This window comes from Berghia stephanieae, chromosome 8 (assembly GCF_034508935.2).
Source record: "Berghia stephanieae isolate SIO BIC M18660-M18661 chromosome 8, UCSD_Bste_1.3, whole genome shotgun sequence".
Lineage (NCBI taxonomy): Eukaryota > Metazoa > Mollusca > Gastropoda > Nudibranchia > Aeolidiidae > Berghia > Berghia stephanieae.
The window spans coordinates 25,276,683-25,283,513 of record NC_088367.1 but is presented as its reverse complement, the minus strand read 5'-3'; positions in this window follow the sequence as shown (position 1 = coordinate 25,283,513).

Genomic DNA, 6,831 nt, shown 5'->3' with positions numbered 1-6,831 from the left:
GTAGGTACGAGCGTGCTCGATAATCTGTTGGTTAGAGCATAAAAATTTGTAAGTAACGACTCTCACATTTTTCTGTCGATACAATCGTTCTTTGATTGTATCGACAGAAATATGCGAGTGTCCTTACTTATTATATATATATATATATATATATATATATATATATATGTGTGTGTGTGTGTGTGTGTATATATATATATATGTGTGTGTGTCTATATATGTGTGTGTGTGTCTATATATATATGTGTGTGTGTGTCTATATATATGTGTGTGTTTCTATATATATATATGTGTGTGTGTGTCTATATATATATGTGTGTGTGTGTGTCTATATATATATATATATATATATATATATATATATATATATATGCTCACAATGTTGAAATTCGTGGTCCGATTCACCTGGAATAATACCGTGTTGAGGCAGTGGGTCACATTTTTATAACGGACAGGTACTCATTTTAAACCTGGATACGATGAGAGAATGTGAGTAAAAACCCCTTTCCTCCAAGGTCTTCATTTTCCGCCGCTCAAAGCGGGACTCGAACCCTGAACCTTCAGGTCCGAAGGTGAGTGTGGTCACACCACAAGGACACATAGGCGCACTCCAAATCATATCAATCGATACAGATGACATTCATCATCATCATCATCATCACCATCATCATCACCATCATCATTGCCTTTTTCACCCTGGGTCAGGGTATAGGCCACAGACAAACAGTTGCCATCCTTCTATATCCTAGGCTAACTTTATTTTAATCTCATTCCATGTCTTACCACTTCTCTGTATGTCAGCTTCTTTAATTCACGACGCAATTCGAAGATGCTTGTTTGGCGAAGACGTCATCGGGCCAGCAGAGTCCTTTCGGCTTTGTCTGTTGTCCTTCATAAATTCTGTCATTCCAGAAAACCTAAGGGGGTTTTGGGGGTGTTTTTTTTTTTTTGTTTTTTTTTTTTTTTGTTTTTTTTTTTTTTGGGGGGGGGGGGGTGTTTTCTTGTGTTTTGTTGTTGTTGTTGTTTTTTTTTTGATTTGTTTTGTTTTGTTTTGTTTGGGTTTTTATTTTTTATTATTATTCTTTTAAAGTCTTTAATTTTAGTACACAGTCTTTAAAAAAAAGTGACAACAAGCATCACCCGGCAAGCTTTGACCTGGAGTCCTTAGGGAAGACCAAAGAAGGGTCGACCAAGGAAAACCTAGAGAAGAGATGTAGAAAGCATAGGTACACTCGGCGTTCTGGACAGACGTCGAGGATTGGAAATGATGGCATAGGACAGAAAAACAATGGAGAACCTTCGTTGATGGCCTTTGCCCCATGTACGGGCAAAAAGGCCAAAATAAGTAAGTGAGTGACTCATCTATCTTAATCGGGCCACACTAAAACTAAATATTTTCACATTCTTCAGCCAAAAAAAAAACAAAAACAATATCGTGTTTGATATGTTGCTCTTTTTGAAGCTAAAAATAAATATTTATTTATGTTCACTACTTTTTACACAACTATAGAACACCGGAAACACTTTAACAGTCAACAACAAATTGACAACAACAAGAACACCGATAACAACAAAAAACAACAAAATAATAAGTCTCACACAGTCCTGATGATTCTCAAATAGGCCTAAAACATTGATGTCGACCGACTTACAAGAATATCATGGTACATTCTTAGGGTATTTGAAAGTAACACTTTCTGGGTTGAACAAAAAGTAAATGTCCTTAGTTCGTGTGTAGGACAGAATGTGACGATAAAAATTACCTTTTGTAACCCATCCCCCCAAAAAGTGGTCCGAGCAAACTTGACGTCACAAAATGATTTAAAAGTTAAAATGACAATTATTCCACGCGTAATCTTGGAAAATCCTATCATTTCTTTGAATAACGGTTTTATTCAACGGTTGCAAAATACCCCCCCCCCCTTCCCCACCCCATTAATTGCGTTAATAAAAGTTGATAAAACTGCTGATTGGTGTCTGAAAAAATAGTCTTTTGGATGTATGAACCCATGTATTACGTAAAACTAAGGTGTTCCAAGCGATATGTTTAACAATAAAGCAAGTATTTTCTGAAATACTCACAATACATGAGTTGAATTCAAAGGAAAATAACGCCTTTGAATTCATTGGAAAATAAAGCTTTTTAGAACTAGAGGTTACAAAATATATCCAAGAATCTTACTGTGAGGGTGAAATAAAGGTATTTTTTCTTGGCTCTGGATTGATTAAATTCGTTATTTTTACCGCGCATTATCACTCACTCGCAAGCTTGCGGTGTTCAGTGGCGTGCTAATCCTTTTAATAAATCCAAAGCCATAAAAGAATCCGATATTTACCAGCAAACTGGGAAAACTGGTAGTTAAAATTTGTCCAGAAAACTCGACCTTCAAATACCAATCGATTTAAATGACCCTCATCTTGGCAAAAACTTTCAAACCTGGTACTTTAAAGAAGACTTCGCGAAGTCCCAGTGTTGAGAGTGTTTTGCCAAGACGAAAGTTATTTGAATCAATCGGCATTTGAAGGACGAGTTTTCTGGCAAAAGTTTTAAGTACGAGTTTTTCCAACCTACGGCAGTGAACGGGTTAATAATATGAAAGTTCAGTTGCCTATTTGTCATTTTAAGAAACAATATTTATTTTCTTGAAGAAAACATGAAAACGTTACACATGTATAATGTTATCGGCTATCACAAGCCAAATTGATACTGTACTAAGCTGCTGGAGGCTTTGGACTCAAAAACTAATAAACAAAATTGAATATATAAGCTTTAAAAAAAAGAACAAAATACCATATTAGAATGTTTCGGGCTCAAAACTCTTCTCCAGCCAATTACAAAAACAATAAAAATAAAAATACATAATTTGAAATTCAGACGGACGGCAGAAAAATATTTGAACGGCTTTTCGTAAATAAAAGGCTCGTGAAATGTAAACTTCTTCTTTTTCGTTCCTCCTCCAATTGTTTTCATATTTGAAAGTCTAGTTGGTGAAGGAATGCCGTTGTCTTCCTCAGTTCTGTCAGGGCCCCTTACAGTTTGGTCTTAAGAAGTGTGGTACCTTGCCACAAAATCGATCCTCTCTTCCTGTTGCAGAAATGTAAATATATTAAAGAGCGTGCTCAAAGCGCTTTACAAAGGGTCCCTCAACAACAGCACCACGTAACATGAAGAACGAGACATGACGCCAGTTAGCCAATATTACAATTTATTTCGACAGAGACAACGCTGTTAACGGCCGGGTACTCATTTTACACCTGTGTACAGTGAGAGAATGTGAGTAAAGAGCCTTTTTCAAGGACTCAACCATGCGCCGAGCGAGGCTCGAGGTGATGAAAATTTAATTTATTGACACAAATATGAAACATAGGGTTGATTTCAATTCGTTATTGAGAATACATAACATTTGTCACATTGCAAAATCTAAAGGAATTCATATTTTCTATCATTATAATCCAAAAGTCACTTTTTGTTGTCCAACGCATCGCGACATAATACCGTTATGAGACGATGGATCACAGACCTGCCAATTTGAAAATATAGAAATCCGTAATTAGGAGATTAAAATTCTAGTAGCTGTAGTCAACTTTAAAAATCTACAATTTTCCCTCACAAGGATTAAATAACACTTCAAAATCCTGTACAAATTATGTGTAGTCTGGCATCAACTTTCATTTTCAATAATTTTTAATGACATTAAGTTCAAAAATTGGAGCCAAAAATTCGTAATTTTACGAATTTTTCAAAATAGTAGACAGTCTGTGTCTTGTCAGAGACTGGTTTGGCTGTTCAGCCGTATCCATCGTTAACTTATAGCCTGGCACTGACCAAAAAGTGACGTCAAAAGACAAGTCTTTGGCCACAAATCGGGAGTTGTATTTAATAGGTCAGCCAATGGAATCACTTGTTTCCTTGAGCACTAGTAACGACCACTCACTAGACGGTGCAAAAACCTAAAAAAAAAAAAAAAAAATGACTTCAAACTTTAAGTCCTTGATGGTTCTAGTGTCAGGCTTTGTTAACGATGGCTAACGGTTTCGCGCACACAGTCGTAAGCTTTCAAGATTAAATGGGTTTGATACGAATATTTTTGTATTCGTGGATAGCTCACACGGTAGAGCCACGCTCTCACCTGCCAGGCGGAGTTGTCGTACCAATAAGGTCGCAGGTTCAAACCCCACCACCGCCGCGAAAAAAAAAATAATTTTATTCTCTATTGTCTTCTGGCACTTTTCTACTCACTTCATATCTTTAAGATTAAATGCTGCAAGCTGAAACAAAGCGGGATAACCGCTATTATACGATATGGCCATTAGATCCACGCAGAGTTACGCGTTCGCGATGCGCGAAGTAATGGATTTGATGCCGGGCAGCCGCGGGAGGTTGATGTGGGATTGAGACCCATAAAAAGTAGAGGAATATAACTTGCAAACAAATCCCTTTTATAGAAGGAACGAAACTGACGACACTCATCTCTTTATTATTGTTTTTTTAAACAGCCATATATATATATATATATATATATATATATATATATATATATATATATATATATATATGTGTGTGTGTGTGTGTGTGTGTGTGTGTGTGTAACCCATCCCCCCCCCCAAAAAAAAAAAGTGGTCCGAGCAAACTTGACTTGAAAGTGATTTAAAAGTTAAAATGACAATTATTCCACGCGTAATCTTGGAAAATCCTATCATTTCTTTGAATAACGGTTTTATTCAACGATTGCAAAATATGTGTGTTCGTGTGTGCGTGTGTGTGTGTGTGTTTGTGTGTATATGTATCGTTGTGTATGTTAATGTGTTCCTCATCATGGAATATCTTTCATGATGGAATTCAACGGGTACTCGAATATGCGTATTATAGAAACACACACTGTTAAACCCTAATCTCATTAAATCTGATAATATTATATAATTCCCAAAAATAGGCTTTGCCTTGATATGGTATAACCAAGATACTCTATATTTGTACTGAGCTGTTGATTGAAAGTGCTTTGGTGATTGAATAACATGGTAAAAAAAGTCTCTATGTAGCCATTATATATTAGATACTTTACGACACACACTTCTACTATATCATTGTAGTGTACTTATTTTTATGTAAATGTTGTATAGTCATTTGTACGTGAATTGAACATTACACACTGATGGAAAAGCCCGATACAATTGCCATGTATTGCAAAAATGCCAAAATAAGTAGCCGACTCATCTATTTTAATCGGGCCACACTAAAACTAAACATTTTCATTCTTCAGCCAATATAACCAAACTAATACTTAATTTACTATTATTATTATCATTATTATTATTATTATTATTATTATTATTATTATTATTATTATTATTATTATTACTATTATTATTATTATTATTATTATTATTATTATTATTATCATCATTATGTAGTTCATTAAAATGCCTGATATTTCAGAAGCCTGAGAACATTATAAGAATCAGAAGACGCGTGTAAGAAACAGTGCCAGAAAAAGAACCAAGAAAAATACAGGAAATAAAAATCATCCAAAAATGATCAGCCTGCCTGCCTCGACTGGGGATCGAATCCTTCATCCTTCAGATTCCTACCTCACACCGGTACATGTTCCCTAATTTGTCACTTCGATACTGACAACAGATCTACGTCTCCGAGTACCATTTCATAGGTCCGAATAAATATCCTGGGCTCAAATAATTAATTAGAAATTAGAGGTTCTTGAAGCTCAATAACGTCAGTTCCCTCGAAAAGACTATGGTAACTTAGTAACTGGCTCTAAACTATCGGAACAATGGCGGACGCCCTTATGAAATATTTCTCCGACGAGCATCAAAGCGTATCCAGAGGAGAAAAAAATCATTAGAAATCTGATCATGTTTTGACTTTTACACATTCTGATTCACAAGACATATGAAAAGTTCTAGCCAGCATGAAGAATAAAAAGTACAAATTTTCTTCGCCGTTGCTGGGCGACATGACATCAGACTATTGAATCCAATTGGCAGAGCACTCGAATGGGGATCGAATTTCACCCTTCAGATTCTTACCTCACACCGGTACCTGTTCCCTAATTTGTCACTTCGATATTGACAACAAACTTACGGCTCCGAGTACCTTTAAATAGCTCAAAATGAATATTCATGGGCTCAAATAATTTATTAGACGTTCATGTAGCTCAATCATTCGCAGAGCACTTTACTCACAAACAATGGAACCTGTATTCTGCCGTAGTCCAGAATAGAAAGAAAAAAAAAAAATCATGTCCAGAAAATTAATTGTCCCTCGATTATCGACCAATTCAGAAAAAAGCACACACACACAAACACCCTCTTAAGCTTGAAATTGAAGGACGTCCCAGGTTTGAGAGTTTCTGATAAGATGAGAGTCATTTTTATCGATCGATATTACTTGAGGGTTGACTTTCCTGGCCAAAATAAAGGTTATAAATTTAATTCTAACAGATTACGACCTTAACAGAGATACACTCTGATCGTTACAATTAAAAAAAAAAATCCAAAAAAGTAAACAAAATAACATCCTTGCTCACACACAAAGGGACCGAGATCGATCTCGAGTGCAGTCTGACCCCCCCCCCCCCCCCCCCCTGTCCACCCAGCAGTGAATGATGCGAAGCTGAGTCTGCTAGATTTGGAGGCAAGTACTTTGCGATAGACTAGCGTCCCATCCAACGGATAGCAAGCAATTGCTATTGTCCGTTTCACGCTATATATAGAAACCTGGATAAACTCCGGCTCCATGGGCCTAATGGCTCTGAAGGACTACTTCAATTGCTCTTCCTACTTAATATCAGATATGGAGTTAGTTCACTCTCC